Source organism: Triticum dicoccoides, chromosome 5A (genome assembly GCF_002162155.2).
Source record: "Triticum dicoccoides isolate Atlit2015 ecotype Zavitan chromosome 5A, WEW_v2.0, whole genome shotgun sequence".
NCBI classification, from domain to species: Eukaryota; Viridiplantae; Streptophyta; class Magnoliopsida; order Poales; family Poaceae; genus Triticum; species Triticum dicoccoides.
In genome coordinates this window covers 123327143-123345701 of record NC_041388.1, presented here as the reverse complement: position 1 = coordinate 123345701, position 18559 = coordinate 123327143, and the positions used below count along the sequence as shown (strand labels likewise).

The window sequence follows — 18559 nt, the reverse complement described above, 5'->3', positions numbered from 1 at the left end:
AAGGGGCGTCTAGAACACACATCAAGAATTGTTAGCCGTGTGCGGCACCCTCCTTCACAGTTTACGCCTCCGGTCATATCTTCGTAGTGCTTAGGCGAATCCCCCTGTGCGGATCACTTCATCATCACCGTCACCACGTCATCGTGCTGACGGAACTCATCTTCTTCCTCGACACCTTCGCTGGATCAAGAGGACGAGGGACGTGATCGAGCTGAACATGTGCATAACTCGGAGGTGCCGTACGTTCGGTGCTTGATCAGTCAGATCTAGAAGAAGTTCGACTACATCAACCGCGTTGTCAAATGCTTTCACGTTCGGTCTACGAGGGTACGTGGACACACTCTCCCCCTCTTGTTGCTATGCATCTCCTAGATAGATCTTGCGTGAGCGTAGGATTTTTTTTAAATTGCATGCTACGTTTCCCAACAGTCGGCCCAAGAGCGGGCTAGAAAGATACACACGGCATGCTCCGAGAGCAACTAATTAATGAGTGCTCCTTTGGGAGCCTCACAACGATCAGCGCAACTTGGCGCAATCTCAGCCGCCCGCCACGTGTCGCGCTCTGGACGTTCCCTTTGGATTTTGTTTTTATTTTTTATTTTTCCGCACACGTTTTCGGCTTTTTGAACGTTTTTCCCAGGTTTTTTACGTTTCGGTTTTTCATCGGTCTTCCTTAGCTTTTGGGTGAAAAAAAATCATTTTTTCATGAAAAAACATTTTTTTTTCACAAGTGTCACAGTTTTGCTTCCACGAAAAACATGGTTGTGTTTTCGCGAGAGTCACGGCTATGCCTTTCGGAAACGAAAAAAAATGTGTTTTCTGTTTTTTCCATCCACGAGAGGTATGGTTTGTGCTTTCGCAAGAGTCACGGCCGTGTCTTTCGGACACGAAAAAACGCGTTTTCTATTTTTTTCCTTCCGCGAGAGACACAGTTTTGCTTCCGCGAGAAGCACGGTTGTGCCTCTTGAAAACGAAAAAAACATGTTTTCTGTTTTTTTTGCCTTCCACAAGAGGCATGGTTATGCTTTTGCGAGAGGCACGGGCGTGCGTCTTTTAGAAAAGGAAAAAACCTGTGCTCCCGATTCAGTTTTTTCGTCCGTTTTTTGGTGAAAAAAAGTTTATCAAAATCTATCAACATGGGATCTAGTTTTGAAGATCTCGATGCGAGGAATCCAACGATGAAAACGGTTCGAGATTTGAACGCACGGTTTAAGAGATAAAACGTTTTGAATAAATGGATCTAAAAAAGGAAAACTCCCATGTTGTGACAAGTGACGCACATGAGTACGGCGCCCCCTCCATAGTTTACGCCTCCGGTTATATCTTCGTAGTGCTTAGGCGAAGCCCTACGCAGATCACTTCATCATCACCGTCACCACATCGTCGTGCTAACGAAACTCATCTTCTTTCTCGACACCTTTGCTGGATCAAGAGGACGAGGGACGTCATCGAGCTGAACGTGTGCAGAATTCGGAAGTATCGTACGTTCGGTGCTTGATCAGTCGGATCTAGAAGAAATTCGACTACATCAACCGTGTTGTCAAACGCTTTCGCTTTCGGTCTACGAGGATAAGTGGACACACACTCGTCCTCTCGTTGCTATGCATCTTTTAGATAGATCTTGCGTGAGCGTAAGAATTTTTTTGAAATTGCATGCTACGTTTCCCGACAGTCGGCCTAACTATATGAAGCGAGCTAGAAAGATACATACGGCATGCTTCGAAAGCAACTAATTGACGAGCGCTCCTTTAGGAGCCTCGCAACGATCAGCGCCACTTGGCGCGCTCTCAGCCGCCTGCCAGGTGTCGCGCTCTGGGCGCTCCCTTCGAATTTTGTTTTTATATTTTATTTTTGCACACACGTTTTTGGCTTTTTAAACGGTTTTTTTCCGGGGTTTTTGACATTTCAGCTGTCCATCGGTCTTCCTTAGCTTTTGGGTCAAGAAATATTTTAATATTTTTTTGTGAAAAAACATGTTTTTTTCTTTTATGATTGTCACGGTTTTGCTTTCGTGAAAAATACGGTTGTGCTCTCGCGAGAGTCACGACCGTGCCTTTCGGGAACGAAAAAAAATATGTTTTATGTTTTTTTGCCTTCCGCAAGAGTCACGGTTATGCTTTTGCAGGATGCAAGTTGCCACAAGTGACGCACATGAGTACGTTTTCTCTTACGAATCCTATTTGGCACTCCCGAAGGAGTCGAATTCAGAATCTCTGCGCTCCTAGGTAACAAAAGGAACCACTACGCCAGCAACTCTTAATTGTGCTGCTTGCTTTTTCCTTACTTTTATTATTATCTTCGTCACGTTTCTATTCTTTTTCTTTTTTCTTTTTTCTTTTTTTCTTGTTCTTTTTCTTTGTTTTTCCTTTTTTTCCTTAAATACGCGGATTATTTTCTAAATTCTAATTTGATAAACTTTTTTTTCAAATTTGATGAATATTTTTTCAAAATGGGTGAACTTTTCTTAAATTCAGTTAACTTTTTTCAAATTCAGTGAACTAATATTTCAATTTGATGAACGTTTTCCAAATTTGGTGAACTTTTTTTTGAAAATGATGAACTCTTTTTTGAAATGATGAACTTTTCAAACTTTTTTATGAAGTTTTTTCCAAATTTGGTGAACTTTTTTAAGTTTGTGAACTTTTCTTCAAAAATGAATAAATATTTCTCAAAATCGATGAACTTTTTTAAGGTTTGTGAACTTTTGTTTCAAAACCAATGTACATTTTCAAATTCACAATTTTATAAAAGTAAAATAAAATAAATGATAAATAAATCCCGCGGCAATATTACTTCACGTATAGTTAGCGCAATGAAATTCACAAGTGACCAATCAGTGTGGTGCTGGTCTAAGCTCGAATAAGCCTTTCCTTCTCTATCGATCTGTGTTCGGTTCCTGAACAGCCACATGTTTGTGCTTTTTTTACTAGCAAACATGGCCGTGCGTTGCAACGGAAGAAGAAAAATACAACACCCCTAATAACTCCCTACTGCCCCATCTCTCATACACACAAGTCTATTTTAAGAAAGTACTCCACCCGTGTAGTCACATATTCTCCTTAAGATCCGTACTTTGCTATAGGGCAAATGTCAGGTGTCATGATAAGTCAAGAATGACATGTAAGCCTACATAGAAACATGACCCCCCCCAGAACGGATGAGTCTAAAACGTCCAACTGACGAATGAATAAATCTAGGAAATCTAAATATGTTTCCACTTTCATAACAAGGCACGACAACCTCTATAGAAAGGTGCATATCTAGATCGTAAAGTTACTTTTGCTAAACCTCGTGTCAGTCATTTGAAAAGGTACAACTAAATATTGAACATGACCATCTGTACTCTTTTTGCAAACCTAATAATGAACTCTGGCTAAATTTACTATGTAATGTCCAGGCTTATACAACACGGTGAACTTGATTAATGACCACAATCTATAGAAGGGAACAAAAGAAATCTAATCATCGCCAGGAAACTAATGGAGTGATATCTGTTTTTCATAGGAGTAGACATACCTCTGCCAAATGGTCCATGGCTCAAATATGATGTCAGCATCATTTGCCTTTGGAGACTATTAACTTTATTCCTCGCGACATGGAAGTGATTTATCTTCCATGTTTATAGGTTAAGGGTAAAAGCTCACTTGCCGATTGGAAAAGATGGCCCTCCTTACTCTGTGACAGGAAGAAATTGAACAGATAATTCTGTAAAACAAAAGAACTATAATACTAATGATTACAGCCATGGAAAAGTAGTGCTAGATGGTATGATGTTAATCATATGTATGACCACTCAATATTGAATGTCAAGCCGAACTACTTTATACTATGTTTTCAAATCACGGGCGATTTGGCCGCGATCGCGTCTCATTCATTGCTACGAAGTCGTCCCACAATTTGCCAGGTTGCGGGAGATCGCAAGAGATCGTACCAATTTAGGCTACAATTTCGCTGCAAATTTAGCTGCCGCTAATCCTTTCTCCGGTGATTTTAGTTAGTGCTCTATACTGGATATAGACATCACAAAGTCAGAACAGGCCTTCTTAGAGATGAACCATATAATAAAATATTACACTAAAAGATTAGGTATGCATGCAAGGATTGTTTAAAAGCTTTATCACTGTATGGAGAAAACAACATGGTAAGATGCAACGCTAGCTTTTTGGTTCCATCGAACCAGAGCATCTGCAGCAGGTTGTAGCCGCCAAGCTCGTTTTCTTCCCTTGTATCTATCGTTCGATCTGATCAACATCTGACTTGATTAGTCACTGGGTCATCTTTCTGTTTGCAGTTTGTATTGATCAATCAAAGGGCATATTAGAAGCCACTCACGGGCTTCAAAGTGGAGGCAGGGACAGCGGTTGAGGTGGAGAGAGAGTGCGCAAGCCGCAGCTGCCCCAGCCCCTCCTCACCGGGGCCGCAAGGATCAAGGATCGAGCCGCTGATGCACCCCTGTTGCCGGTGAAGGAGGTCGTACAAGCACATGGCATCACGCTGCTACCGGATCTCGCCTCCATGGATCAGAAGAGAGAGTAGGCACAAACGTCCCTGAGATATGACCAATACTCCAATAGCACCCATCATGGCGCTGCACGACGACCACCTCGTTGTTCCTGCAGCCGAGAGCCACGCATACGTGCTGGAGCCGTGGGGCCGAATCTTCCTCTACTCCGTCGCTCGACCTCAGCGGCACCTCTCGTGAGCCTACCTCGCCAGGATCCTCGGCGACCACGCTTCGACGACAACAGGTTAGATCGAGGGATCAAATTTGTTTTATAGTAGAAATTTTCTTTTCTTTAGAAAAATAGTGGTGGTTTCCTAGTTGTATATAATACCGACGCTATGAATTCGAACACAACACGTTGTTGGTGTGATGGTAAGCCATGTATTCTATATTCTGTAGGTCTCGCGTTCGAGTTCGTAAGTTTTTACTCCTCGTGTTCTCTCGGCCCATAAGTGAAGCTAGGCTTCACGTGAACCAGTTGCTAACAGCCGTTCCACGGTGAACTCGCGGCCCATAAGAGAAGCTAGCGTTCACGTGGCCCAGTGCTATTGATAGATAAAAACAGCCCAAGCCAGCGACGGTAAACTCAATCATTATCGTTAAAGGTAAAGAAACGCATCGTTGAAGAAATAGATAGTACCACCTTGGATATTAAGAAAAATATCAAAATCAAGAAAAAACGGACAGGAAGAAGCGTATTATGACATAGGAAGAAAGCGCATTGTGACGGTGAACCCGACAAAGTCAATCTGTGCTTTATATTACTATTACTACTACTATAGCACAAATGCCCGTGCGTTGCAACGGGTACAAAATAAATAAACTTATTCTTCGAAATTTTAAATAAAAACTCAAACAACTATGAAAGTAGCAAAAATATTATTTGAAGTGTTAAAAAGTGCATTTTCTATGCCATGTTGAAGGACCAATCTCATAATTCACAAAGAAATATTTTCTAATAATTAGTTCATAGTAAAACACATGAAAATCTGTCAATTTTGAACATAAAACAAAAAGGTAGTGTGGGTGCAAAGTTGAATGTCGAGCATCACCATAATATTCTGAAGTTGTTGATGTAACATTATGTATCCGGATTTCGCTGAGGAGGACTATCACTATGGCAGCCACCATATTCCTTTGTTTATATAGGAGGCAAGGATAAGAGCAGTAGTATGATGAGAGAGGGGAAAGAAAAGGCTTCCATGAAAACGTAATATAGTTCAGATTCACCAAAAAGGAACAAAATATCACTACATCAGATCATAGTTTGTGACAACACAATCTTTACTTTCTTGGTGCATCTGATCTGCATTCTATAGATCTCAATTACATTTCATGGATAAGAGCAAATTAACTTTCCCACAAAAAAAGAGAGCAAATTAACCTAACGGTTTTGTGACATATCTGGGCATCAACACAGGTTCCATGATCCACAACTTATGTCTGGAGATGTGCATTAGTTATTTCAGTTTAAAAAAAAGGATGTATATTGTGAAGAATCAATCTACAGTATTACTTTGTTATTGTTACCTTAATGACGAAGAGTCTTTATCACGATGGGAACACCCACCAGCACATAAAGGACATCCATGCACTAAGTGACCACGGGACGACATGAATCATTCCATTTTGGAAGGAGTGGCGGAGGAGTTGCCATCATATGCGGAGGAGGATTCCTCCAAGCCCAGAGGATGAGGAGGTGAAGAAGAGTCCCAGCTGAGACTCTTTTCCCTCGGCTCGGTTGGGCCGTTCATACTGAGGCCCATACGGATAACAAACCCAGCGGCGGACGAATCCTTCTTTTTTTAGGTATATATATATCCAGGACACAAACGTCGATAATATTGCAGAAACAAAATTTAGTACCACCTCGAATATGTTTTAAATTCAAACTGAAAGCATAAAATCACGGGAAGAAGCGTATTGTGACGGTGAACCCGAGAGACTCAACCCGTGCTTTATTATTATAGCAAAAAGGCCCGTGCGTCGCAACGGTACAAAATGAAAATGGTTATAAACTCAAAATACAATTTACTATTTAAATAATGTTGCAGGTAGCATAACAATATTAGAAGTAAATTAAAGTACCAAGGACCATATTCTTGACACAAAGAGTGGAAATTCGCTAATACTTCAAGAAAGAAAAGAAATACCCTGAGGTTAGAAGCAAAATGATGCACCTCGTGTTTGTGTTTTACTTGTGAAGCTAACGTGAAGCTGACATCAAAACAGGAAGTAAAAAATCAAAGATATTAAAAGGCTTAGTAATCAAAGGAGATAAGCAATGTCCAACAAAAAGAGAAAACATTAATATTCTGAGTAATTGCGTACCAGTCACGCCTTAAACCATTTGCTACACAACGATTGTCGCATATAAGGAGTGAGTATATTTCCTTTTTTGCAAAAAAAAACTTTCAATATATTCATCTCCCGTTATCTATTTCCCTTTTTCTTTTATTAAACATGTGTACACTGTTTATCATGCCTACTTTTCTAGATCACAACCGATATCTTGGCCTGCGTGCCACTTGTAGTATCTTTCTCTGTTCAACTTGTGGAATATTGTAATTTAAAAAAACATGTGGAATATTGGCACATTTTGGACCCATTCCAGGCATTGTGTATGAATGCCGATTTAATCGGTCAGTTTAATTAATAATCGGCCTCCATTAAATCCATCAATCTGCCTTTAGTTAATTCCTCCATTCCATATATGAGCGAGATTTAATTGGGGTCTTTCTCCCATAATTTGGGATTGCTGGGATTTGATCTGGTCTCTCTCCCATTAATTTCAGCAAACCATCTCTCTCCCCATAATTTTCCCTTTCATTCCTTCCATATATGAGCGCCCGATTTAATTCTACTTTTTAATTTCTCCGTATATATATAATTCCTCTTCTCCCGTAATTCCTTCTTTTTGGGAAGCATGGTCGCTATGTATACATATCCTCTCTACTTTTACATGTGAACAAGACTTGTCTCAATTGGTGGCAGCGCTCAACATTGAAGTGGAGGTCGTGAGCTCGATCCCCTGTGAGCAATTATTTTTCTCCACCTTCTTTATTTTCACAACAGTCTGATAGCGGGCTGAGGCCCAATGTGGCGATGTGGCCCAAGCACTTGACATAGGAAGGTTTGCGACGGACCGGACCAACCAACGAAGAAAACGTGGATTGTATGCAAACGGACAAAATTACAAAATTTACAGAAAGCGTAAATTCATGAAAAGAAGCGTATTGTGACGGTGAACCCACGGAGTCAATTCGTGCTTTATTATTAGGGATAGATTATACTAGTACAAATGCCCGTGCGTTGCACCGGGCGGAAAAGGGCATGACCTGCTTTTTATCCCATTATTATGCACCATTTTTGTATCTAATTTTAATATACATCGATAATAAGGTTAAACTGATTAGTTCTTTATACGTAGCATGAAGTTCAGACGTGAAGAAGCCACCTTAGCGTTCTTCATCTGTTTTTATGGAAAGAGTAGTTTTTTCTTGGAATAGATTGTCTGTCATTTTCTTTTTGCTTTTCTGAAAAACGCCTCTGTTCAGAAAGTCTCCTTTGATCTAACAATGATATTCATCGTTGGATGCAAAATGAACGCTCGTGTATAACTCTAGGACTAAAAACATAAAGCATTGTAAGTCCGTTTCACAAAGCTATGATATATATGTGTGTGTGTGTGTGTGTGTGTGTGTGTGTGTGTGTGATTCAAAAAACATGTCAGCTAAGCTAAAAGGTCTCATCCATCATTAAAGGAAACAATTTTATATTTAAACATGCCAATTTCGTGGGCACTGCATCTCACTACAATTTTATGACTTCAGAGAGATAAGATACATGTAGATGCATAATGTTTCTTTCTCATGCCAATTAGCTAATCAACAGGGCACAAAATAGGGAGATAAACTATGGCAAGCAGGCAACCGAATTGACATAGCAACAACTTTGAATTTAGTTCAATAGTAATGGAAGGACCAGAATTAGTGAATCATAAACATGAAGGGTCGAAGCACTAAATCAGCGTGTGCTCAGCTCGGTCACCATAATCTACTTTTATCTTCGCTGTGGGTTAAATGATAATCTACTTATCTCGTAGTAAAAAATTCTCAGAAAGCTTGAATATTAATTAGTTTATAGGCCAATCACTTGCTCCAAACTGCCATAGGAAAAACCAACAAATAGGAGCACATGGCAATAGTGGTGAACATAAAAAAAAATTGACAGTGCCTATACTTCAAGCCAAATACTACTGTTCTTAAGACAACATTATTGACTAATTAATCTTTTCAGTAGGCTTTTCACCAGCGCCGTGTTATATATTACTACCAAAAAATAGTAAATATGATAATAATAATAAAACTAAAATTTTGCAGTTGAAAACATGGATTTTGTAGCAGACCAAATAGTCCTAAACCTGAAGCAAAATAGAACATGGCATATAAAAGTATTCTGTAAGAAAAAAAACACCATGCACACTCTTTTATTTTTCATCTGCAGATCCGTGGCTTCCGAAATAGAGTAGTCAAAATCCATCTCCTCTTACAAACCCTTAAGAACCGAACAATTAAACATCATGGAAAGGTAGAACTAACATAAATTCATACCAAAATTTACCTGGTAGCTCCAAAAAGTTAACAGGCATTCCCAAAAGACTATTGTTCTCTGCCCCCTGTATGACATCTGCACCAAAATTACAAGAATAAAGAACCACTTTCTCCTCTAAACTTAATTAGCACATGTATCTCCTATGGATGATGTTTACTCAACTCTGTTTAATCCGCTCACAGGAATAGAATCTCCTGTGGGTATTAACCACAATCATGGCACTGGCAATGCCCACAATGGTATGGACCCAATACCCCTCCCGCTCTGCTCTCTCCCCTACCGGTGTTTGCCATTATACCGGAGGACGTCGCCGCATGGGATGCTGAACGGAGGCACCGCCACCGGGATCTGGATGTTTCACATGAAGCTTGTTCACCCAATCATCCTACATCCCTGATGTTATATGAAAAAAATTCCAGCTGGAACATCAACACGAAATCAAGAATAAGTCTTCATGTTTAATGAGGTAGTGCTAAATCAATTTCCTATGCCGCTTAATCAATTTCCTGATTTCATGAAGCCATATAAAAGATATTTCCCTGATAAAGTAATAATTCTTCAAACACAAATTTCTTGTGGGAATTAGCACAAACATTTGCTTGGCAACCAAAACTCAGTTTCTCATATTACACTGTACTGTAGTAATGTAATGGGTACTGTCGATCTTTTGAAACATAATAAGAAGGGCTAGCTTATAAACAGAAAACACTGTTTTATGGCTCAATAAGTATTAGCAAACATGACATGATAGCAGGAGTGCTATGATCAATTTTACAAAATTGGGCAATAATGTAGCAAGGTGTTCAACTTGTTTGGGCAAGTGATGTTCAGCATGTTCAGTTTGATCTTACCAAAAGGATCAACGTAATTCAAGACAGGGGAACTGAACCAAGAATACATTGGTGCCTATCAATAACTCCCAATTGGATTTCGCCTTAAATCAGTGCAGGGGTGGCAGGGGAGCACATGTGTATACCTGCACGTGGTCGTGAAGATCGGTTCAAACGAATTAGCGTCCTCGTCGGCGTTGCAGAAGAGGGCCTGAGTGGAGGAGCCGGCTTCCGTGGATAGCACACGCTGAGATGGGGAGCGGCTACACGACAAAAAAAATTCGGAGGCCAGCAGCACATTGGAAATCCATCAAGAGTTGGCCTGCAGTGTTGGAGTATATAGTCAATGTTCTCAAGACTTTGCAGATTCAACTTCTCAAGTAAAATCATAGTAAAATTGATTCATTTTACACATTATGAACATTCAGAAGCAGATAACAAAACTATCAGGCGGCTATTCACTGTTGCTAAAATTGTATCTGACCATTAGATGAGTAAGTCACCAGAGAAGTTGTTATGTATATAGAACATGTACTTCCAACACTCATGGGTGCTGCCCACACGCCACAACAAAATCTTTGATACAAAATCAATCAGGGGAGAGCATGCCCATGCCACTGAACTCTCACGCGATCTGGGGGTTGTTGTTGGCCACAGGATGAACTTATGAAGGGCATCTCTAGCAGTTAGCGACGATGCGACATACGTTTTTTACGAGGAGGAGAGGAATCGGGACACATACCTGGATCCGCCGACCGGAGCCACCGTCGGAATCCGCGCCGTCCTTACTCTGCCTTCTCTTCTCCCCATCTCACCTCCTCTCTCTCCCACGTCTCTTCTTCCCACGAGACCGAGGCGCCACGGCCATGGAGCGCCGGCCGCCGTGCTGGATCCTGATCTGATCCGCCTCGCCGCGACGTCCGCCGCCTCCCCGCCTCCCCGTCGTTCCCCACTTTCCGGAGCCCTGCCGCCGTCGTCCTACATGTCCCGATTGGATCGGGACTTCGGGAGCGCCGCCGCTCGATCTAAAGCCAAACATGCACAGAGGGTTGACGAAGAAAAATAACTACGGGTTAAATTAGCGAGAACCGTTTATTCGACAGTGAGAGACGGGGCAAGGCCAACTGGATCGCGGCCCAGTTAAGCGACCAAGAACGTAGCGGTCAATTGAGTCAATTGGAGAGACAAAATTTAGTACCACCTCGAATATGTTTTAAATTTAAACTGAAAGCGTAAAATCACGGGAAGAAGCGTATTGACGGTGAACCCACGAAGTCAATCCGTGCTTTACTATTAGGGATAGATTATATATACTAGCAAAATGGCCCGTGCGTTGCAACGGGAGAAATAATCTTCACATGCCCCGGTGACCCATCCATGTCGCCACTTCTTCGCCACCATCGCTGATGGTGCTAGGCGACCTAGGGCACATGCGTCCCGAGGGACTTGCCCTTGGCCCGACACTGCAGCGGGTATAAGATATAGATTTAAGGGTTTGTGTGGTATTTGAGAGTTAATCTTCCATAATGCATTGTTGAGTTGTAGCTTCCAATTCGCATGCTTCTACCTTTCCATATCTTTATTGTAATGCAAAATTGTTGTGCAGACATACCACTACCAAGATGCACTCTCTTTGTTGATTAGCAAGAATTGTCTGTTTGCAATATCCTATTAAAACATTAACACATCAAATTGGACATCATAGACCACTCCAAATATATTGTCAAATTGCAGTTATTTTTCAGGTCATCAATTAAATTAGATAAATTAAATTATTAAATATGCATGTCTATGTTATGACCAACCAAGATGTTAACCCGAGCACATCGAAATAGCTTCATTTTATGCTACTATATCATGACCAAAAATAGAGGATTATATGGGAAAAAATAGTGTAGGAAGAATGAAGTAGAAAAATATCAACTGCTTTAAAATTACCACACGTGGCAGATGTCAGGGAGCCTCCATAGCAAGCAGCACGCATCGCACATGATGTAGCTAGGAGGCAAACCATGGGATGTAAAATATTCATCTGCTCCACGGGACTATATTTAGCACACTGTTTTGTGTTTTTCCAGCCCACTTGCACTCTTAAAGCCTGTCCGCTTACCATGCCAATCACTGAAATTTGAAACTTTAGCATTGTGCTTCAAATTTTACCTGCCGTACCGATCATTGCTTTGAAACTTTGGACAAAGATTAGCCAAGGAGCTGCTACTCCATCAAACTTGTACTTGGTGCATACTCCATGCACGCACGCCGTGTATGTACGCCGCCCAGGGGCTCATGTGGCCACGAGAGCATATGCGTGGAGGGAGGCCATGGGATGAGCAACATGCAAACACCAGGTGCACCGCCGTCGCCATGTGAGCTTTGCTGCCGAGATGATTCAGATGAACCCTGAAGGCTCCTCTCCATCCTTCTCTCCTCGCCTGCGCCATGCCCAGACGCGTCGTCGCTGCCCTTGCTCCCGAGCCTGGACCATGGCTGCAGCTGTCGAGCCCCTCGCCGTAGCCTACACCTTGCCATCGACCCCGGTCTCCTTGAGCCCCCTGGCTCGCACCAATCCGACGAGCCTCCTCCTTCCTCCCTGCTCCTGTGTTCACCATGGACGCTGGTCCTTTTTCTATTGCCACGCCCGAGCTCGCCTTGAGTCTTCCTGCCAGAGGCCTCCACTGCGACCAGCCTCTGCCATGAGTCCCCTGCCACCTCTGCCTGCTGCTTCCCTCCACCTTGCTGCTGCTTCGGCCATCACCACAACCTCGACTGCCCGCGTGCTGTGCCTTCTAGCAAAATCTTCAAGTCCATCGAAGGTCGAAGCCCCCTTGCTGCTCCACGGACACGGGAGGCTAGGACTTTCACCAAGTCCTATTCGTCGGGAATCTCAGGATATGCCACGGCAGCGGTGTTGGATACGTGACCAGGCAGTGGCAGCAACTGCAGCATCCGTCAAAGCTTCCGGCAGCTCGGCAAGGAAGAGCCGCTGAGCGTGGCCTCGAGGGCGGCAACCTTATCCCGGAGCGCGGAGGTCTCCGCCTCCCGGTCAAAGATCAACTCGGACTTGGCGGCACGGGACACCACGGTCGCCTCGATATCCGAAACCTACATGGCGAGGTGAGCGGGGGAACGGGGGCTGAGGAGTACTCGCCGGAGTGAGGAGCGGGATGCGTGGGCCGGAGGGGGGCATGAAGGAGGCGACATCGCGTGGAGCGCACGCGGAGGCAGCAATCGGAGGACGACGATTGGGCGGCATGTTGGCACGTGGGAGAGGGACACGGTTTGAGCCGGGAGTCTTTTGTGGGCTGCCGAGGCTTCCGTGAGTTCGAGGATAGACAAAAAATCCACACTTTTACGAATAGGACGCGGTCGAATTTGGCCCAGCAGGGCCAGACGCGTCACCCTTAAATCTATTGATGATCAGCAAATTAGTACCACATCGGATATAGAAAATAATATAGGTAAAAAAAATTAAAAGCGTAAATTCACGGAAAGAAGCGTATTGTGACGGTGAACCCACGGAGTCAATCCGTGCTTTATTATTAAGGATATTAGGGATTTATTACTAGCAAATACGCCCGTGCGTTGCAACGGGTGAAAAACTATTATCCTCGCATGGCAGCATCCTCCAACTAAATGAATATGTTGTCCAAGACTGAAGAATAGTTATGGAGATGTAGTAGAGATACTTTTTTAAAAAAATTATATGCTAAAATTAGATAAGGACTTTTAAAAGGCAACTAAGACTAAAATGGCTACTCCCTTCATTTATAAATAAATATGTCTTTTTAAGAGTTTAATATAGACTACATATAGACATGTACTAATTTTATAAAAGCATACACGGTTGTCATTTTTGTCCTATAAAGGAAGCCTCTATACACTGCAAGTATCAAAGTCATTGTCTCCAAGCTTGATGTCCCTCTAGCCCTAAAGTACGTCTCCAACAAATGAACAAATTAAAATTAATCGGTCTCACATATGAGAAAGTGTTATAGTTGGTTATGTTTGTTAATGGATCGATTAGAAGCAAACCGATCCAATACAGTCGAACAACACAATATGATGAGTCAAAAAAATCAAATCACTATTTGGAAGTTAAGGTTTTTTTGGCACAAACGTGTGAGACGTGTGGTTTGATGTGTGCTCATATGCGCTATGTGAGACGATCTCAGGGCAAGGCCCAAAAAATTTTCGAAATTCAAACTGAAAGCGTAAATTCACAAGAAAGAAAGCGTATTGTGGCGGTGAACCCACGGAGTCAATCCGTGCTTTATTATAACTAGCACAAAGGCACGTGCGTTGCAACGGGAGTAAAAGTAACCCGCCCACCTGTTTTAGTCACTAAAAATTGCGCGATCATGTGAGATCAGCATGTTGTAGTCAAGTCTAGTTCAAATTATTCAATCTGACATTGCTTTGAAATTATCAAAAATATTGTTGACTTTCCATCACAACAATATGCAACAACGAATAAACAATATGCTTCGACAACAAACAATTACAACAGAAGTAGCTAGCAAAAAATGCGCATGCATTGCAACGGGAGAAACAATCCACCCACATGACCATGTATTTGTGAACGCATGGCGCAATACTGTATCAACTATGATGAAATCAAAAGATAAAATGAGCAAAGCTAGAGGATTAACATACATCTCCAGTGACAAGATTGATTATGCAAAGCGAAAAAGGACAACAATGTATCAACAGACTCAGCTTGATGCCACATCAATTCGCATGCTTGAAGTTTGATCCTCAAACTTACCAATCTTGAAAATATTTTGTTTTTGAATAAATATGAACCGAAGGAATCAAACATATAAAATAATTTTAAGCAATTAAGAATCTACAATTGAGACATAATCGTGGTGTTAATAGCAGAATGACCATTTTCTTAGACAAATTTTAGAATCAAAGATATTAGATGTGAAACTTCTGGCTTCTGAGATAATGGAACTGGGTCTTCTCAACTGCTCAAGTACATCCTTACTTTCTCATTTAGGACCTAAATGCTGAAAGTAAGCAAAAAAGGAAGTCAAATTTGTGGTCCTTGAAAACATTTACAATGTAAACCAAAAATATGGTCTTCCCACGACTACCTTATCAGAGAACTTGTATATATTTGAAGGTTTGTCTAGAAGGCAATTAATTAACTCTAACTGAAGGGTAGCGTTTTTATCAGAAAAGTGTTTTTTTTTTTCAATCAGCAACTGATAAAAAATGCATCCTGTACTCCAAATGGTAGGTAAATGCTGCATTTTGGAGGAAACGACATTCCAAACATGTTAAGAAACATGAATATAAGCAAAACCCGGGAAATTATTAAAGATGATTTTACTCTTCTTGGAAGCAAGATAAGTTCGTTCGGATGTAGTCGACTTCATTTATTGTCCAACTTTATAGTGTTAATAACATGTCTACACTTTTAACTAAAATGTTAACTAAGTGGCAACTATTCTGTACCTTGTAGTTGTGTTTTCTGGAGCTCACTGATGACAAGGGAACAACACATGTGACAGAAGGAGGGGGCAGGGAGTTTAGTATGTACTCCTTCCGTTCCAAATTACTCGTCATAGAAATGGATGTATCTAGAACTAAAATACATCTAGATACATCCATACCTGCGACAAGTAATTCGGAACGGAGGGAGTACATGATAAGCATTCGAAAAACAGTCTTTGATGTAAATACGCAAGAGATTGGAATCTACAATGTTTAAAGATGGTAATTCCAAAAAGAGTAAGAATTCTCCTTGAGACCAGAAACATATGTGGAAAATAAGAACTACACAGATTTTCCATGGTCAACCATTGAGAAGTTTAACGCATGACAAAACTGCAGTGCATCTAGTCAGCTTGCTTCTTTGTAGTTCTATAACAGTACCTTGCTCTGAAGTGGATTTGAGTTTCACTCGCTCCCTCCCGAGGAGAGGCGCTCCTCACGCACAAGACCAGTGTCCTCGCACTGCTGCACCCGTGATGCACCCTTCCTTCTTTCCCGTCCTTCTTCTCCTACCTCTCCTCCTCCCTGGATCCTCCTCTGTCTCTCTTTTCTACCAGAAAAATCGAAGCCCCGCCATGACCTTGGAGCTCTCCCTGCCAGCCACAGAGGCCCGCCTCCACCTTCGCGCCGCCGCGCCGGATCCCTCCTTCTCCCGTGCCCGCTGGATCCCGCCGTCGCCGTTCTGCATCGAGCAGACACACAATAATTCTTCCCAACAGAAAAGGAAATCATGTCTAGACGCGGCGATTCAAATAAGTTGTCTATGCTGAACATTCAAAACCATCATATATCATGTATGGACGCAAGCAGATACCAAACAAGCCATTTGATTTCATTTGTAAGCCTAAAAGTTTGGACCAGGCCAATGTGGCAAAGAAAGGGATCAAGAGCTGCTGCTTTCGATTGCTGCTGCCATAATTTCTCTTGTCGGTGTCGCCAGCGATTCCTTATCGGTGAGATATGCTCCAGCTTCTTCCTCTCGTAGTGTTGAAGCCACTGTGACCGGACCCTGAAACATGAAGGACAGATCAAAATCAAGCATTTCGTCCATCGACTAATCAAAGTGCAGAGTTTAGATTTCTCGATGAATTTGAGCAGAAAACGTGAGATCCAGACACATTTTTGCCAACCAGCCAGAAAAACAAAAAGCGATGAGTAGAGAGCATTTACCGGTCCCCTGTTTCCTCTTTCTCTTCTCCCGGGATCTCAGCTATTCCAGTGGAACATAGACCAGCCGCCGCCATGATCAGCACCCCACAGACATTTAGAATCAAGCGCCAGAGCATCTACCAAACAGAATAGAAACAAACGGAACCGTACCTCCGGCATACCGATGAGGCGCATCAGGTCTGCCACGACCCGGCGCTGCTCGTCCGCCCTGGACTCCCACTCCCGCATCTCCCGCCGCGGCGCCTCGTCCGCCTCCGCCAGCACCCTCTCCGTGACCTGCCTCGCGGCCCGCAGCCGGCCCCGCCGCTCCCGCGGCTTCTCCAGCTCCTCCGCCAGCACACCTCCTTCTCCCTCACCGCCGCCGCTGTGCTCTCCGCCTCGGCACGGCTGGCATAGGACCTCGCTGACGGCGGAGACGCAGCCACCCGTGCCTACGCCTTCGATTTGGCAACGCCGATGGCGACTGACGGGGAGGCCGCCGCGTTGTCGTCCCTCGGCTGAGGTGGAATCCGCCGCGCGCCCCCGGACCTAGCCTCCGACGCCATCGTACTGGAGGCGAGCGGGCAGAGGTGCGGCCGTGGCCGCGGGCGGGTTGAGGTCGGCGGCGGCGGCTAGGGGGATTTGGTTCGGCCTGGCCAAGTCGAGGCGAGGAGGCGGATGTGTACATGTATTTTTTTGTCCAGCGAACCGATTTTTCGTCGCACATTAAATTTAATACCACCTTGAATATGTTTTAAATTTAAACTGAAAGCGTAAATTCACATAAAGAAAAACGTATTGTGACGGTGAACCCACGGAGTCAATCCGTGCTTTAAATTTAGTTAGAACTAGCACAAATACCTGTGCGTTGCAACGGGAGAAAACTAAATGTTATATCTAAGCATAGTGCATCATGGGAATTTTTTGTCAAACGCAACTTGTTTGCAACGTGATAAAAAGTTGGCATTTAAGAATACACTTAGATGCATCTGCGTCCATACTTTCTATATTTTCATGGATCGAGTTGATTTAGCCAGTGCGTGCACGTAGGAGCAGTTGCAACACCCGTAAAAAAAAGAAAAAGAAAGGAGCAGTTGCAACATGCATTCAATCCCCACCCCACCCCGAGAGAGATCCTTTTGAGGAGTACGTGCCTCACCGCCTCCATCTTTCTCCTCCCGTGACCTTATCCACATCCATCACGGCTCATCCTCTCTTCTCCATGACTCCATCATCCAGCGCCCACACGAGCTGGCCCGCCTGTGTTCCAGCCGTGCACCCACTACTCCGTTCTCTTCGCCGACCGTTCCAGCGCACGCACAGCTCCATCCTCTTTCTCCAATCTCCTTCTCTAGCCCCGCACGGCTCTATCCTATCTTCTCAAATCTCCTCATCCGCGCCGGCGATGCGCCACTGTCCACCATCCTCTCTTCTCCAATCTCCTTCTCCAGCCCCGCACGGCTCCATCTCCACCCTCTCTGCTCCAATCTCCTCATCCGCGCCGGCGATGCGCCACTGTCCACCATCCTCTCGATGCGCCACTGTCCTTGTGGAAGGCTCGTTCTATCTGATCTTAGATAATCAATTGAACGATGTGGGAAAAGGCTTGCCGATTTCTCACACCGACGTGTCGTGCGCAGCCGCTTGCGTGCGCGCACAGCCACAACTGCCATGGCTGATGGCCTTCAGAGCATCGCCGCGGATCTTCTCCTCTATCACTGCTCGCCTTTGTTCGTCGGAGCCCCAAGCACCACCTCCGTGGTACCTCCTGCCGCTCCTTCTACTCCGTCGTGGGGCTTCCTGCCGCGCCCCCTGATGCTCCTTCTACTCCGGCGTGGGGTCTCCTGCCGCTCCCCCTGGCGCCCCTTCTACTCCGCCGCGGCTGTAGCCATCCGCCGGCAGGGGCGCGCCCTTCACTTCTCCTGCTCCGCCGCAGCTGTAGCCGTCCGCCGGCAAGGGC

The 18559-nt window shown here is 43.8% G+C and overlaps 2 long non-coding RNA genes across 4 annotated transcripts; both read right to left on the bottom strand.

Moving 5' to 3' along the window:
* Positions 1 to 9163: 9163 nt before the first annotated feature.
* On the bottom strand, positions 9164 to 10956 carry LOC119297081. Of its 2 annotated transcripts, none has more exons than XR_005145516.1 (3): positions 10691 to 10956; positions 10095 to 10270; positions 9164 to 9537 (listed from the first exon to the last, which is right to left on the bottom strand). It is a non-coding gene; the product is annotated as an uncharacterized LOC119297081 (long non-coding RNA). The 2 variants fall into 2 exon arrangements; XR_005145517.1 differs by having other exon boundaries at positions 9164 to 9511.
* A 3762-nt stretch (positions 10957 to 14718) lies between these two features.
* Positions 14719 to 17290, bottom strand: LOC119300066. Of its 2 annotated transcripts, XR_005146380.1 has the most exons (4): positions 16771 to 17290; positions 16621 to 16660; positions 15832 to 16459; positions 14719 to 14960 (listed from the first exon to the last, which is right to left on the bottom strand). It is a non-coding gene; the product is annotated as an uncharacterized LOC119300066 (long non-coding RNA). The 2 variants fall into 2 exon arrangements; XR_005146379.1 differs by lacking the exon at positions 14719 to 14960 and having other exon boundaries at positions 15612 to 16459.
* Positions 17291 to 18559: the final 1269 nt, after the last annotated feature.